At 42.9% G+C, this 17,880-nt stretch overlaps 1 protein-coding gene across 1 annotated transcript in view; it reads right to left on the bottom strand.

The window, feature by feature from the left end:
• The window catches only part of rdgC (retinal degeneration C), a 1,179,561-nt gene extending 1,168,578 nt beyond the window's left edge, over window positions 1-10,983 (bottom strand). Inside the window, exon 1 of the mRNA XM_067148666.2 lies at window positions 10,753-10,983. The gene's annotated coding sequence lies outside the window, so the exon portion shown is untranslated. The remainder of the gene's footprint in view (window positions 1-10,752) is intronic.
• Between the last annotated feature and the right edge of the window lie 6,897 nt (window positions 10,984-17,880).

The following is a 17,880-nucleotide window of genomic DNA, read 5'->3' as shown; positions in this document are numbered from 1 at the left end:
GAGGTGTACCTTAGCTATCAGAATCTGACACTTTTTTTTAGACAAGTTGTGTGACATATGATGTGTGTGAGTCAGCTTCCGTTTATTGTTGTAACGAAGTACTCTACTATAATTGGCTATCTCATGTTCTTTCTAGACCCCTATGTGAGCTCGATAAAGTCACCAGTTTCCTCACGTTCACTACCATAGGCTCCATCATTCAGTGGACTCGACATGACAGTGGTGGTGATTGTTTTTCGGGGAAAAGAAATCCTCGAATGTTTATAAGAAAAAGCAAATGATGGGGCTGTATCTTAATTTCGGCCATGGTCGCTTCTTTCCCACTCCTAGCCGTTCCCCATCCCATCGTCGCCACAAGACCTATCGGTGTGGATACGACGTTAAGAAAATTGTACAAAAATAAATTAAGACTAAAGATAACTTTCAAAAGTACGCATTAGAACCTATCGATCGAAATACAATATGGGCATTAAAAGGGAATCGACGCTCTTTGAGTAAAAGCATTCTTAAATATAGACGTCTTATTCGTCTTCAGTCATACTTAAAGCGAATAACAACATCAGCAGCAAATATGATCGATCGAGCATTTCAGGCCGATTTCGTCTATGATGAAAGATCTCCACACTTAACAAGAAGTCGGCCACAGAACAATCTAGGGAGGGGGTGGCAGCTTCTCTCATTTGTATATAAGTTTACGAGAGGACTTCAAAAAGTAAGTTACATGCCTCCATTATTATGACAGACGAGTAACTTAAATTGAATGCTGCACTACACTACTGTACAAAGAGACACAGATACTATTTTTCAACATAGTCACCGAGTCTCTGCAAAGAACGGTCTGAACGTTCTACCAGTCGTTCAGTTCCCATCGAAAACTTTGTGTCGTGCGCGCCGTGTGGAGTCTTGCATTGCCGTGCGGGAGAACAATGCCCTTGCGTAATTTTGCACACCTCTTGTGGCTTGTGGCTATGCCCTTTGCTATAAACTCTGTGCACACAACTCCTTTATAGTCGAAGAAAACGGTAGCCATGAACTTCACTGCTGATGGCTCAACTTTGCATTTCTTCCACGTAGGCGAGGAGCTTTCTCTCCATTCCCACAGACGCGCTATCTTTGTTTGAGGTATGAAATGATGCACACGTCTCATCGTCCGTAATGGTGCGGCTTAGAAAATCGTTGCGTTCCATGAAGTAAAGCTGAAGGAAGTTCAGAGACGCAATAAATTTTGCGTATTTCTGTGCAGGTGCCAGTGATCTCGGAATCCAGCGTGAACAATTGCCGATACTGCAGACGATCTCGGACGATGGAAAAAGCACTGCCTGTTGAGATGCGCATCTGCTGAGCAATGTCCGTGATAGTCACTCTGCGACTGCTACGAATCATTTTCTAGATTACCTGGACATTGTCGTCTGTGGTTGATGTTGACGGCCTTCCTTCCCAATTAGCATCACCCACGTCTGTGCGGCTTGGTCAAATTGTTGGCACCATTTCACTATAGCTGGACGCAACATTGCATTTGGTCCATATACCACCAGAATTTCACGGTGAATTTCTGTGCAATTTAGACGCTTTGCCCATACGAATCGTACTATCCCGCGTTCTTCAACTTTGGAGTACGTTTCTAGATGACGCGCCATTTTACTCGCATACTTTGATGCACCTGTTACCAGAATCGCAGCAGAGCTGTTTCTGCAGTAGAGGTGCGAAAAGAAAAGAGCTGTTACTTCTAAACAGTTTCTATCTAGAAGCTGCTTCAAAAAATGTAGCCTCATAAAACACCCTGTTTTAACTGCTTCAGACGCAACAGTTTCGTTCTATGGAGCACAAAGAAACTTGTGAAGCACGGCATAAACCAGAGCATAAAACAGCTTCTGCTGAATCTGCTCCGAATACTACTGCTTATCTGTTTTGCCGTTGTGAAACTTTTCACTGCAAAGCAATCCCGCAAGTTGATAGCCTTGGTATGGTCGTGATCAATCAATCGCTCAATTCCCATCGAAAACATGGAACCAGAACTTGTGATCTATGCGACAATTGAACTCAATTTGGAAGGTGCGAAATGTGATTGTACGAAGGGGATCACTTCTTTAATTTTGGGAATGTAATGGATTGGCAATTGAACATACCTGGTAATTGGCAATAGCTTTCAGATTCTACACGTTTTAATACCGCAGATTGACCTTACATGGATATTTTCTCTCTGTCAACAGCCCCAGTGGGTCTGAACTTTGGAGCGTGGGTTGGCGACCGTGGGGCCCTTAGCTGAGTCCTGGCATTGCTTCCACTTACTTGTGCCAGGCTCCTCACTTTCATCCATCCTATCCGACCTCCCTTGGTCAACTCTTGTTCTTTTCTGACCCCGACGCTATTAGGTTTGCGAGGGCTAGGGAGTCTTTCATTTTCATGCCCTCCGTGGCCCTTGTCTTCCTTTGGCCGATACCTTCATTTTTCGAAGTGTCGGACCCCTTCCATTCTTTCTCTCTGATTAGTGTTATATAGAGGATGGTTGCCTAGTTGTACTTCCTCTTAAAACAATAATCACCACCACCACCTCTCTGTCAACAGGAATTGAATAAGTTATATACCTAACCTCAATCTTTATGAATAACACCTTTCATAATAATTATAAATGCGGTCAGAAAGTAGCCTATATTATTAGTACTACCGATTAAACAAGAGTATACGAGTTGTATAAAATACATGGCAATAATAAGGCGGAGGAGAAAGTAATTGCTATGACAAGCTTAATCTACCTGCAATATCACCGTTACTTATAAAAGGGGCCATTATACTTATCGTATTCTCACAGTTGGACTAGATAACATAAAACATACGAGTATATGGTATTTTTGTATAATCTGGCATTATAATCAAGAGCTTATTTCTTTGTATGGACTGAAAATTGCTATCCCACTTTTACCACGTATAGAAACATCCTAATTTTATATCACAATGTACGTTTATGGTATTTTTAGAAGGAAAATAAATGTTGCTCTTCATAAGTTTTATTTCTAGCAACATCTTTCACAACTTTCCCTGTTAGTGTTTTCTGTTTCATTTTTGTATGTACAAATATAAAAAATACACTTTTACTGTTTTTTCTGTGTTCTTGAGGGAACCTAAAGATGTAACAATTGAGGCTTTCACGGCCGGCGATACAAATCATGTCAGCGTTTCTGGGCTTGACAGCCTACAAGCCCGGAAAACGCGGACATGGTTTCTAAGGATGTAAGTTCACTCCTAACCTCGTTTCTCGTTTTTTACTTCCCTACAAAAAAGTAGCACTTTTCACAAGCATTGTATAATTAGTGTCGATTCTGTACAGGGATCACCCAGATTATTCAATAATCCTAATTTTCATACAAAAAGTACACGTTGTAAGTTTTTGTTCAGTATATATCGAATCGTGTATCTTACCGGATAAAGTAGCATTGAGCATTTAATAAACACGATGGAAATTAAACAATCGTAATTACGCAGCAGTCACAATACTCTGTTACTATCAGTTCACAAATGGCAGAAAACAGAAGCAGACACAACCTCAAGCAAAGAGTCTCAACTGGTGTACCAACGAGGTAACGAGACTGCTTCATGAAGCTGCTTCGCGGATGAAGCAGGACTAGTTAAAGCTGCTTGAAGAAAAAAAAAGCAGTTTACCCTAGCCCTAGTCTGTTCGATCTTTCATGATCCATCCTAAATCTGCTTGAGATATTACGTGGTTATTCATCTTAGTTCATAAGTAGCGTCGTTTGTGTGTTATCTACTTCACCGCCTTATATGCAATATCCCTTTCTTAACCAGACACTTTAAAAATCTTGGAGAAATCTGAAATCATCCTCTAAATTCTTTGCGTAAAATAAAGACGTAATAATAATAATAATAATAATAATAATAATAATAATAATAATAATAATAATAATAATAATAAATGGATCCCATCACAGATACTATACGGAAGAAGAGGAGGCTTTTTTTTTCTAGTTTCTTTACGTCGCACCGACACAGATAGGTCTTATGGAAACGATGGGATAGGAAGGGCCTAGGAGTGGGAAGGAAGCGGCCGTGGCCTTAATTAAGGTACAGCCCCAGCATTTGCCTGGTGTGAAAATGGGAAACCGTCCGCTTCTGTGGTGTAGTCTTTAATGTGAGCTGCCACCCTCGGAGGCCGGGGTTCGATTCCCGTCTCTGCCACGAAATTTGAAAAGTGGTACGAGGACTGGAACGTGGTCCACTCAGCCTCGGGAGGTCAGATGAGTAGAGGTGGGTTCGATTCCCACCTCAGCCATCCTGGAAGTGGTTTTCCGCGGTTTCCCACTTCTCCTCCAGGCAAATGCCGGGATGGTACCTAACTTAAGGCCACGGCCGCTTCCTTCCCTCTTCCTTGCCTATCCCTTCCAATCTTCCCATCCTCCCGCAAGGCGACTGTTCAGCACAGCAGGTGAGGCCACCTGGGCGAGGTACTGGTCATCTTTCCCAGTTGTATCCCCAGCCCAGAGCCTGAAGCTCCAGGACACTGCCCTTCAGGAGTTAGAGGTGGGATCACTCACTGAGTCCGAGGGAAAAACCGATCCTGGAGGGTAAACAGATAAAGTAGAAGAAGAGGAAGAAAATGGGACACCACGGAAAGCAATATTCAGGGCTGCCGACAGTGGGGTTCGAGCCCACTATCTCCCAGATGCACTCTCTTTTGGGGGGGGGTCACATTATGACACCAAAAACCAAATTACCAAAAGAAATTATAAAGAGATTCTGAAATCTGAAGCAACAAGTAGGATGGATTAAGGAAATTAGAGAGGATATGGAGGAACTAGAAATAACTCTGGATGATTTTAAAAAGGGTAGTTACAGATGAGGAACGACAAAAAAAGATCAGGATGAATAAAAAGCTACTGGGAAATTAGGAAAGAAAACTTCTCGAAGAAGATGGCCAGAAAATGATTGAAGTGGTACAATGAGGCCATAAAATAATAATAATAATAATAATAATAATAATAATAATAATAATAATAATAATAATAATAATAATAATAATAATAATAATAATAATAATAATAATAATAATAATAATAATAATAATAATAATAATAATAATAATAATAATAATAATAATAATAATCCGCCTCTTTGGTGCAGTAGATACAGTGATTAGCTGCCACCCCCGGAGGCCCGGTTTCTATTCGCGGCACTGCTACGAAATTTGAAAAGTGGTACGAGGTCTGGAACGGGGTCCACTCAGCCTCAAGAGGTCAAGTGAGCAGATGGGGTTGGATTCCCTTCTCATCCATCCTAGAAGTGGTTTTCTGTGGTTTCCCACTTCTCCTCCAAGCAAATGTCGGGATGTACCTAATGAAGGCCATGGCCGCTTCCTTCCTCTTCCTTGTCTATCCCTTCCAAACATCCCCTCCCCGCATAAGGACCCTGTTCATCATATCAGACGAGGCCATCTGGGAGGGCGAGGTACTGTTCCTCCTCCCCAGTGGTATCCCGCGACCCAAAGTCTCACGCTCCAGGATACTGCCCTGATGTGGTTGAGGTTGGATCCCTCACTGAGTCCGAGGGAAAAATCAACCCTGGAGGGTAAAGAGATTAAGAAGGAAAGAAAGAATAATCATAAAAGTATAATAATAATAATAATAATAATAATAATAATAATAATAATAATAATAATAATAATAATAATTCATTGAAATCGTATTATAAACCACATTTTCATCACATGAGCAAATCAGCAGATGTTCACACACAATCTTACGTATTCCATAAGCACTGGGTCCTGTTGACCCCTTACGTAATGCCAATTATCTGTAGTGTCTTTATCTGCGACTGAACGATACTCCCGCCCCTACCTTCATATAAAACAATAGGTATTCCTGCAGGAAGATTACCAAGGATTTTCAAGGAAATAATCGTCGGTTAGAGAGTGACCTGGTCCACTAGACCTCCGTTTACAATTCATAACACATACGTATCTGCCTCTGTGGTGTAGTGGTTAGTGTGATTAGCTGCCAACCCCGGAGGCCCGGGTTCGATTCCCGGCTCTGCCACGAAATTTGAAAAGTGGTATGAGGGGTGGAACGGGGTCCACTCAGCCTCGGGAGGTCAACTGAGTAGAGGTGGGTTCGATTCCCACCTCAGCCATCCTGGAAGTGGTTTTCCGTGGTTTTCCACTTCTCCTCCAGGCAAATGCCGGGATGGTACCTAACTTAAGGCCACGTCCGCTTCCTTCCCTCTTCCTTGTCTATCCCTCTGTTCAGCGTAGCAGGTGAGGCCGCCTAGGCGAGGTACTGGTCATTCTCCCCAGTTGTATCCTTCGACCCAATGTCTCACGCTCCAGGACACCGCCCTTGAGGCGGTAGAGGTGGGATCCCTCGCTGAGTCCGAGGGAAAAGCCAACCCTGGAGAATAAACAGATTAAGAAGAACACAGACGTTCGTTTCCACGTCAATTTTCTTAAACAGACACAAAAACCGACTGAAAAGGAATACCACACACACAAAATCCATTGAGAAAGACACATTTTTTTCTGAAACTCTCGTATTATCAACAGATTGATTACACTAATCAGGTATTTCGTATGTTTAATATCGTATTATTATTATTATTATTATTATTATTATTATTATTATTATTATTATTATTATTATTATTATTATTATTATTATTATTATCGAGGTGAGAGGCCCGTTAGAAAGCACACGGGACTCTTAGCTGAGTGCCGAGCTAAGTAGCTCAGACGGTCGAGGTTCTGGCCTTCTGACCCAAACATGGCAGGTTCGATCCTAGCTCAGTCCAGTGGTATTTGAAGGTACTCAAGTAAGTCAGCCTCGTGTAGGTAGATTTACTGGCACGTAAAGGAATTCCTGCGGGACAAAATTCCGGCACCTCGGCGTCTCCGAAAACCGTAAAAGTAGTTAGTGGGACGTAAAGTTGTTGTTGTTATTATTATTATTATTATTATTATTATTATTATTATTATTATTATTATTATTATTATTGAGTTTCATATTGCTTCCACATACAGGTGGTGTTCTTTTTTTTTTCCTAACTTCCCAGCCAACATTCTACGCTAGTGGCTTTACGTCGCACGGATACAGATAGGTCTTTATGGGGACATGGTCGCCCAAACCCGGGGGCAAGATGGGGGCGCCCCCTCTCCCTGTGGGTGGGGGCGGTAGAATAACACCCACGGTATCCCCTGCCTGTCATAAGAGGCGACTAAAAGGGGCCTCAGGGGCTCTGAACTTTGGAGCGTGGGTTGGCGACCACGGGGCCCTGAGCTGAGTTCTGGCATTGCTTCCACTTACTTGTGCCAGGCTCCTCACTTTGATCTATCCTATCTGACCTCTCTTGGTCAACTCTTGTTCTTTTCTGACCCCGACGCTATTAGGTTTGCGAGGACTAGGGAGTTTTTTCATTTTCACGCCCTTCGTGGCCCTTGTCTTCCTTTGGCCGATATCTTCATTCTTCGAAGTGTCGGATCCCTTCCATTATTTTCCTCTGATTAGTGCTAAATAGAGGATGGTTGCCTAGTTGTACTTCCTCTTAAAACAATAATCACCAACCAACCAACCAACCAACCAACCCCCCCCGCCCGGCTTTCAGGGAAAGGAAAAAAATCTAATATAGTCAGGAGATTTTCTTTGAAGAAAATGATTTTAAAATCGGTATTACGTAAAAGTGGTAGGGGGTACAGTGTGTGGTATTCTACCAGTTAACCTCTGTGTTAGACATAGATTTGACGTCTTAACTATCATGGCCACCAGAAGGGTTTTCTTTGTATTAACAGATACATTATGAAATAGAAACAACACATGTAATTAAAAGATTTACCAGAAATTTATAGAAAAACGTAAAGACGTCGGTTACTTTGCTTCACCAAATCATTTATTTTTGAACGTCAGCACTTTCTTTCCGATGAACTATCATGTCAGAACAACTTACCTTTCCTGCCAAGTAGGCTATCGTGTGTGGCCAATGTATGTGCGTCTACTTACAGCTCATTTGTTTGCATAGTAAACTAGACTGACGTTACCCCCTCATGTTTGTATACTGAACATAAAAATTCACAGCTTGTTTCCAGTTTCGAACGGGTCAGGAATGGAATGAATGAAGCCTCCATCTAGCGGCGAGGATAGGAACTGTGCCGGCTACCGAAGCCTGTCGCACTCTTCTGGGGCAATGATTAATGATTAATGGAGTGTGTTGCTGGAATGAAAGATGACAAGGAAACCTGGACTACCTGGAGAAAAATCGTTCCCGCCTCAGCATTGTCCAACAAATATGTCACATGGAAGGACCAGGATTTGAACCACGGAACCAGCGGTGAGAGGCCGGCGCACTGCCGCCTGAGCCATGGAGGCTTCCATTTTATTATATTATGGGTATTTATTATGATAGTGCAGTTTGTTGTTACAGAGAAGACTCTCCCAATTTTGGTGAAGGCTTGAACCCGGTAGACCACCCTTCCGCCCCCCCGTTAACACCACCACTCCTAAATATGCTGCTCATACCAAACACCATAAATACACACAATAATGAAATTCCTTCATTGAGGGTTGTGTCAGGAAGGGCATCTGGTTGTAAAATAAGGCCCTATCCACATATGGTCGATAGATCGCACCCGCTCCATCCTCGTATGCACAGCGAGGCCATTTCTAACGTCAAGCGCGACTTAACCGCTCGGCTTTGCAGGTGGGTGTAAGTTATGTGAAGAAACGAAAATATCGAATGACCATTCAACTGTGAATCAGAGCAGGTTTACTGGGATCCTGCACCATCAGCTGAAGTGGGGAGATGACCTTGACTGAAGACAACACAGTAGCAGTGCTCGGCGTTGACGTTCTGTAATGTAAATTTACACTGCAATGTGATAATGATGGTGAGAATAAGACGCGCCGTCTAGTATGGTAACAACAATCAGACACATAACTGATGGGCACTTTGCGACAGAAAAGATTCATGCATATCTATTTTACAGTCTCCCTGCAGGTGAGGAGGAGGGATGGTAGAATACATCCCCTGCCTATTCGGCCCTTTTACTGAATGGTCAGCGTCTTGGTCTTAAAACATAAGGGCCTCGAGAGCGATTCTCAGTCGAGTAAAGGGATTTCAGTCTTAAAGGGTTAATTCCCTTGACTCGGGCACTGGGTGTTTGTGCCGTCCCACTATACCCACAAACGGCAGATACAGTCGGAGGGTCTGGCTTACAAGGGACTGCACGAGGCTATCAATAGCCACACCAATTATTATTATTATTATTATTATTATTATTATTATTATTATTAATACCGAACCAGTTAGCCGTGCAGTTAGGGTTGCGCAGGTGTGAGCTTGCATTCGGGAGATAGTAAGTTCGAATCCCGCTGTCGGCAGCCCTAAAGATGGTTTTCCGTGGTTTTACATTTTCGCACCGAGCAAATGCTGGGGCTGTGTCTTAATAAATTAAGGTCATGGAAACTGCCACACCAATCCCAGCCCTTTCCCTTTCTGGCGTCGCCGATGTGTTAGTGCGACGTTAAGCCATTACAAAAAAAATCACACTCAAGCTTATTCGTCTAATAATGTCAATCAACGCCATCTCTCCACTGATAGCTCGCAACATACCACTTAGACGAGCAACTTGTCCCCTTATTCCCATGTCTTCCCAGTTAAAAGACTGTATAATAATAATATTAATAAAGTTATTGGTTTTACGTCCCACTAACTACTTTTACTGTTTTCTGAGACGCCAAGGTGCAAGAATTTCATCTCACAGGAGTTCTTAATGTTTCTTGCTTCATGTCCCACTAACTACCTTTTTACAGTTTTCGGAGACGTCGAGGTGCCGGAATTTAGTCCTGTGGGAGTTCTTTTACGTGTGAGTAAATCTATACACACGAGGCTGACTTATTTGGGCACCTTCAAATAGCCCCGGACTAAGCCAGAATCGAACCTGCCAAGTTGGGGTCAGAAGGCCAGCGCCTCAACCGTCTGAGTTACTCAGCTTGGCTGTCCTCCTTCAGTTACTAGAGATATAAAACATCGAATGGACTTAAAAACCACATGTTCCGATGTATGAAATTATCGGGCGAGATAATTAAGTGGGATCGTCACGTCAGGTCCGAGTCGTGACCCATACAAATGATTTTCGAAATCGAGTCTCTCATCCCTGTTGTTCGAATTCTTCAAAAGATTGAGGAAAAGATCGAGGAGAGCGAACAGTCGAGAAGAATGCTGAAAGTTAGTTACCTGGATTCGAACCGCTCAAAACTGGCTTCAGAGTCCTCCCAAACATAGTTTGTTTACGTGTAGTCTACTGTAGGTTATGTACTGCAACAAGAATATCTAGCTACGAAAACGTACATAGTTCGATTCATTGATGTCAGTTATTAAGACAGTTTTAAGATTTCTTACTTAAAACCTAGTTTAATTTCTACCTTCCTCGTTTTATTTATACTGCATTAGCGGCAATAGAGAAATAGGAAGTTCCTTCCCGTCCTTGAGTGTCTAATGTTGGCAAACATTTCTCTTGGCACGAATAGCAGAAAATTTGGCGTTTACTGCGGAGTTGTTTAGGGATTTATACCATTTGATTATCGCAAAAAAATCTGTTGTTTTACATGAGCTGGAAATTCAAGGTCATGTAAGTTTAGGCCGAAAAATATCGAATAGGATATACTTTAGTTTGTTTCTTTCCAGCAACTTGGTATTTTAGCTGTCTAATGGGGACATGGCAAACTATCTATCTAAGAAAATTGAGAAATTATTCCTTACCTTCCTCAACATTTCTTGTTAGACATAAGTTCACCAGAAAATGTCACATACTCGTAAATATTCACTGAATATTCGAAAATTATTAAGAAAGAATGCAATTTTTCACAGTTAGATTAAGTAAAAGAAACGAATAAATTGAACTTCGCTGTTGGTATGTCTAGACGCGTTACGACAGGACGGGACGAGACGAGACTCGTTCGACTTGGCCGCGTAACTTTGACCAGCGAGAGAAAATAGAACAGACCAGCGTGTTGCCGCGCCGAGGCCCAACTGAGGCACCATAGCCGGCGAGGTGCCAGGTCCAAGTGACTGCCGGCTTGCGTGAGCGCGACACTCGCGCGCTTGCGTGGACTGACTTAACCATGCGCCCTCCTAATTAAAACTCAAGGCTCCACAGCAAAATTGTAACTCTTTCCCTGATTAATTTACCATGAAATTCATAATCAACTATCTCCAATGGACTTAGCAATCAAAAGACACCACTGTCTAGCTATGATCATCTAAAGTAATTATAACAAACTTATATTCATGAAATTTTTTACATATTCTGTTTGCTTTTAATGCTTTATTATTATTATTATTATTATTATTATTATTATTATTATTATTATTATTATTATTATTATTATTATAAAATTGTGATACGATTTAGGGATGGAATGTTTGGTTTCACCTCCACAAGTAGACTATGCTACATTATATAAGTGATTCAGGTGTCCGACTCATTGGCTGAATGGCGTTGGGGCCTTCGGTTGGAAGGGTACCGGGTTCGATTCCCGGCCGGGTCGGGAATTTTAATTTCAATCGCATATTATTAATTCTTCTGGCTCGGGGACTGGGCATTTGTGTGTGTGCCAACACGTTCCTCTTCATATTCAGACAACGCACTACCAAATATTACAGAAACCCGCAATAGTAATTACATTCCTCCACGAAGAGCTGGCGTCAGGAAGGGCATTCGGCCGTAAAACAGGGCCAAATCCACATATGCGACATAGTTCTCACCGCGACCCCACATATGTGGAAAAAAAGTGTTAGAAGAAGAAGAAGATAAGTGGTTTAGGTGAAGGTATTATATACAAAATTGACATCATTAACATCATCTGTGGATTCTTCCAATGGCCTAGGCAGGATTTGTGTGAACCATATGCCTCCATATGTTTCAGTCTTTGTAAACTACTTGCATTACACCTTTTTTGTTTGTTGCTAGTTGCTTTACGGCGCACCGACACAGGTAGGTCTTATGGCGACGATGGGACAGGAAAGGGCTAGGAGTCGGAAGGAAGCGGCCGTGGCCTTAATTAAGATACAGCCCCGGCATTAGCCTGGTGTGAAAATGGGAAACCACGGAAACCCATTTTCAGGGCAGCCGACAGTGGTGTACGAACCTTTTTTTTTTTTTTGGTTATATCTTCGTTAATTTGGCCCAACCACTTCCTTCTGGGCCGCCCGGCTGGTATACAGTTCCAAGCATCATCCTCTCTAAGAACTATACTCCCTGAGAATCTATGTCTGCTACATTCGCTTTATAATAGATTTTATAAACTTAATTTCATATGCTTGTTGTTTACTAATATCTCGTGTATTTAATACACAGCTTTCCAAGATGTATGTCATGATTGGCAGGAGGTATGATTTGAACATTGTCTGTTTTACTCTTAAAGGAAATGCCTTGTCTCAGATTAGATTCCACACTTGATAGAAGTACTTTGATCCTTCGGACATTCTACTTTCCCCCTCTAAGTTAGTCCGGCACTCCCATTCCGGGAGAAATCCGTTCCAATGATAGCTTTAATTTCCTGCATATTCAATTTTCTCTATTTAATTAATTAACATTAATTGAGCCCACCTAGTGGCCATGATCGTTAAGGCGTTGAAGTCTAAGCCGTCTGACACCGTGGTTAGCCGGTTCGAGTTTCGTTGGTCGAAAAAACTTCCACCATCGGAATATTGGCCGGTAGGGTAGGGAAGGTGGTGGTATACAAATGACTAGATGACGTGCCAAAAGCCTGGATTAAATTCTAAACCTCCTGGTAGTGCTCGTATGGAGTAAAAAAAGTGAAATGGCGTATGGCTTTTAGTGCCGGGAGTGTCCGAGGTGCCAGGTGCAGGTCTTCTGATTTGACACTCGTAGGCGACCTGCGTGTCATAATGAGATGATGATGATGATGATGATGATGATGATGATGATGAAGACGACGCATACACCCAGCTCCCGGGCCAGCGGAGTTAACCAATGATGGTTAGAATTCCAGACCCTGCCGGGAATCGAACTCGGAATCCCTGTAACCAAAGGCCAGCACGCTAACCATTTAGCCATGGAGCCGGACTTCATAAGGAGTGACGGCATATGACGCTGTTGATGGTGATTCGTCCGTCGGGTGGGGTCGTTAAGCCTTGAGCAGACTCCTTGGTGCTATTCGACAGGAGTAGGCTATGTGCCAGCACTGGGTCACCCTCTCCCTTCCTCTTATCATATATCACGTCACATTCATTTCATCTCAGAAACTCCTCTGATGAGATTTACGTCAGGAAACGCATCCGATCATTAAAAAACCCGCCATGACAGATTCATCTCACCTGATACCCGATCCTAGAGAAACGGGACACGTGTTGGACAAACAATTAATCCATATTAATTAATGAATTAATAATAATATAAACGATAACAAAGTAACAAATCATATAAACACTCGGTGGCTAAAGTAGAAAAATACTGACAGGAGGGAATCGTACCCGGGCCTTCGGAGGTGACAGCTAATCACACTAACTCCCGGCTCAGCCACGAAATTTGAAAAGTGGTATAAGGGCTGTAAAGGGGTCCACTCAGCCTCGGGAGGTCAGCTGAGTAAGGGGGGTTCGATTCCCATCTCAGCCATCCTCGAAGTGGTTTCCTGTGATTTCCCACTTCTCGTCTAGGCAAATACCGGGATGGTACCTAACTTAAGACCACGGCCGCTTCCTTCCCCTTCCTTCTCTATCCATTCTAATCTCCCCATCCCGCCACAAGGACCCTGTTCAGCATAGCAGGCGAGGCCACCTGGGCGAGGTACTGGTCCTTCTTTCCGGTTATATCCCTCGACCCAAAGTCTCACGCTCCAGGACACTGCCCTTGAGGTGATAAAGGTGGGATCCCTCACTGAGTCCGACGGAAAAACTAGCCCTGGAAGGTAAACGGATTAAGAAAGAAAGAAAGAAAGAAATTTGGGTGCGGTCACCAGCCAGGCAAAAAGTGTGACTACCGATAATAATAATAACAATAATAATAATAATAATAATAATAATAATAATAATAATAATAATACCCGTGTGGGGATTTACCGGTTATCTCCATCGGGCGCGTCCCATTGGAATTGGGGAAGCTCGCTGGCTCTGCCGCCAGCAGAGTCAGAGGGTAGTAGGGAAATAAAATACCACCGTGAAAAAAAAAACTGGTCCCTTGCCAGGGTTACGGCGAAGACTGGTAAATGACCAGAAGCCAGAAAACATCTTGAGGCAACCTCTAGGGCTAACAACCCTAGTTGTAAAAGGATGGGTACCCGTCCAAAGCAAAGTCAAGTCAAAAAGCATGATGGCACAACATTACAAGAAACATACCCCAGGGGGTAAATCTTCGGATAAATCCCTCGTCGTGAACGCCACGGCGCACGAGTCTCGCTCGGATTCTGGGGGAGACTCGACATCATGCAAGAGACGAGTCGGAGCGTCTCGGTGTACCCCGAAGAGTCAAAAACTCAGGTCAAAATCTAAAACCTTTCTAGCAACTTACAACATAAATTCACTTACACAAACTGGCAAGCTGAAAACCATCACCAAAGCTCTTCACGAAAATCAGATATCCATAGTGGCCCTACAGGAAACACGGTACCCAGATGAAGAGATTTTTGAATCTGAAGGCTACCGATTTTTTCAAGAGCAAAGCGCAAAGAGGAATCTTCAATGGAGCTGTGATGCTTGGAACCGCGTTTGCTGTTAGAACCAAGATCCTTAAATCGGTTGCAAATTTCGAACCTGTAAATGACAGATTGTCTATACTCACAATTAAATGCGCGAACAAAACCTACGCCCTAGTTAACGCACATGCTCCTACAAACGATAAGAACAAGTCTGATCCAGACGAAGTTGATAATTTCTGGGACCTACTGGATGAAAAATTGAACAAAATCCCCAAACACCATGTCAGGCTTCTTTTGGGTGACTTCAATGCCCAACTAGGTCGTGAGCAGAAGTACAAGAAAGTTATAGGAAATTACCCTGCTCACAAAAGAACCAATCCCAACGGCAAAAGACTGGTGACCATTTGCGAAAATCACAACCTGCAGGTCATGTCGACCCACTTTCGCCATCTACCCAGAAAGCAAATGACTTGGCGTTCTCCCGTCCAAGCTCTCGGAGAGTTCCAAATTGATCATGTTGCGATCTCCAGGAGAAACAGCCCTGAGATTATGAATGTCAAGGTAAAGAAAGGCATCAATGTGGTCTCAGATCATTATATGTCTCTTATCAAATTCAAACCAATTCCCGCAAACACAAGGAAGACAACCAAACAGATCACACGCTTCGACAATGATAAACTTCGGCAAAGGGTCGAGGAGTTCCAGGAGAAGGCTAGACCAAATGACTGTGAGTTTAACAACGCCAAACGTCTCCTTGTTGAGGCCGCCAAAGACGTTGCAGAAATCAAGAGAAGCAAAAATCATGCCTGGTGGAATAGTACCGGCGAATCAGTCCTTCAAGAAAGACTCAATGCGTGGAAACAGTACAACTCTACGAAATCAGAAAATGATTGGGAAACCTACAAAACCCAACGTGCCCAAGCAGCTAGGGTGTTCAGAACTGAGAAACGTAAATACGAAAAATCTCTCATTGAAAAGATAGAACAAAACATTAGGAAGAATGAAAGCAGAGAGTACTACAGAGCCTTCAAACGCAAACTCACTGGATATAAACCACCATCTCTATGCTTTGAGCGAACGGATGGCACACTGGCGACGTCAAATGAAGAAAATTGCAGCATTCTGGCAGATTACTTCAAGAATTTACTTAATTGCTCTAAACCGCAAAGCGCCATTGAGACCAAGGAACCCTTACTCAGGTACCCAGATTTCAGACCACCCGACAGAGATGAAATCAAGCGCCACATTGCCCGTCTCAAAAATAACAAAGCGCCGGGGGAAGACTCAGTAGTAGCAGAACTATGGAAATATGCCCCAGAAGAATCACTTGATATCTTGCAAAAGCAAATAGAAGAAATTTGGGACAAGGAGACCCTACCCGAAGATTGGAAAATAGCTTTGATCCATCCATTACACAAAAAAGGCAGCATGAAGAACATCAACAACTACAGAGGAATATCTTTGCTACCCGTGACTTACAAAATTCTATCACCTGCCATCCTGGAGCGTTTGGAAGCACAAGTCGAACATCAAATAGGTGAATACCAAGGAGGGTTCACAAAAGGACGCTCAACAGCTGAACAGATCCAAAATCTCAAAACGATCATCAGATATTGTACACTAAGGTCCAAGCAGTATGTGTCTGTCTTTGTGGGCTTTAAGAAAGCGTACGACTCCATTGACCGGGAAGTCCTGCTAAACATCTTAAATGAATTTGGAGTTGATTTGAAACTGCTGGCATTAATTAGAGCCACCCTGACCAATACAAAATCCAAGGTGAAGTTCCACGGATGTCTCTCGCATTCTTTTGACATCAAAACAGGAGTCCGACAAGGTGATGGGCTATCCCCGATACTCTTCAACTGTGTTCTTGAAAAGATCATCAGAACCTGGCGGGTGAGATTACAGGAAACCAACAACAGTCCATTGAGAATAGGAACCAAATCCAAGGGGATCGCAACAGACTGCTTAGCATTTGCCGATGATATTGCTGTTCTCTCAATCGACATAGAAACCGCTAGAGCTCAAGTTGAAATTTTAAAGAAAATTGCCGAAAAAACTGGTTTGTAGATATCGTTTGAGAAAACAGAAGTAATGACTAACATCAAAGAGGCTCCACCAAAACTCCATACAAAATACGGGGACATCACCCGAGTAGACAAATTCAAATACCTGGGTGAGATCATAATGAAAACTGGACTAGACAAAGAAGCACTTCAGGAGCGAGTACGCAAACTGGAAATAGCCTACCAAACATCCCGCACAATCTACAACAAAAAATGCATTTCCCAAAACACCAAGATTCGTCACTATGAAACAGTTCTGAAGCCAGTAGTTCTATATGCAGCCGAAACCCTGTCTCTAAATGCCAACAAAGGACTCCTTGAAGAACTGGAGAAAAGAGAACGCAAAATTGTGAGAGGAATCTTGGGATCAAAGTACAGAAATGGAATCCATCAAAAGAGATCCACAAGGAAGTCTACAGCAAAATAGAGAAAATTACCGACACAATCAGAAAAAGACGGGCACGATTTTACGGTCATCTGAAAAGAATGGACAGAAGCAAGTTAAATAAAGAAATCTTTCACTTTTTTGATTCAAACCCCAAAACCACAATTCCCTGGTTTAGAAATACCAAAGAAGACCTGCAAATGCTGCATATCTCAGCTGAAGACGCCTTTAACGGAGATCTCTTCCGCAAGAAAATATTGACGAACGGGCTAAACCGAGACGAGCAACCGAAGAGAAGACACGGTGCCCCTTGGACAGAAGAGCGCAAGCAGGCCCACTCACAAAGAATAAGGGAAATTTGGGCTCTAAAGAAGGCCAAGTTCAGTGTAAAATGCAACAAGACTTAACGTGGTCCTTGATGGCCCCAGCGAATTATATATATATATAATACCCGTGTGGGGACTTACCGGTTACCTCCATCGGGCGCGTCCAATTGGAATTGGGAAAGCTCGCTGGCTCTGCCGCCAGGAGAGTCAGAGGGTAGTAGGGAAATAAAATACCACCGTGAAAAAGAAACTGGTCCCTTGCCAGGGTTACGGCGAAGAATGGTAAATGACCAGAAGCCAGAAAACATCTTGAGGCAACCTCTAGGGCTAACAACCCTAGTTGTAAAAGGATGGGTACCCGTCCAAAGCAAAGTCAAGTCAAAAAGCATGATGGCACAACATTTCAAGAAACATGCCCCAGGGGTTAAATCTTCGGATAAATCCCTCGTCGTGAA

The sequence above is a fragment of the Anabrus simplex genome, chromosome 1, assembly GCF_040414725.1.
Source record: "Anabrus simplex isolate iqAnaSimp1 chromosome 1, ASM4041472v1, whole genome shotgun sequence".
NCBI classification, from domain to species: Eukaryota; Metazoa; Arthropoda; class Insecta; order Orthoptera; family Tettigoniidae; genus Anabrus; species Anabrus simplex.
This window is presented reverse-complemented; position numbering and strand designations above follow the sequence as displayed.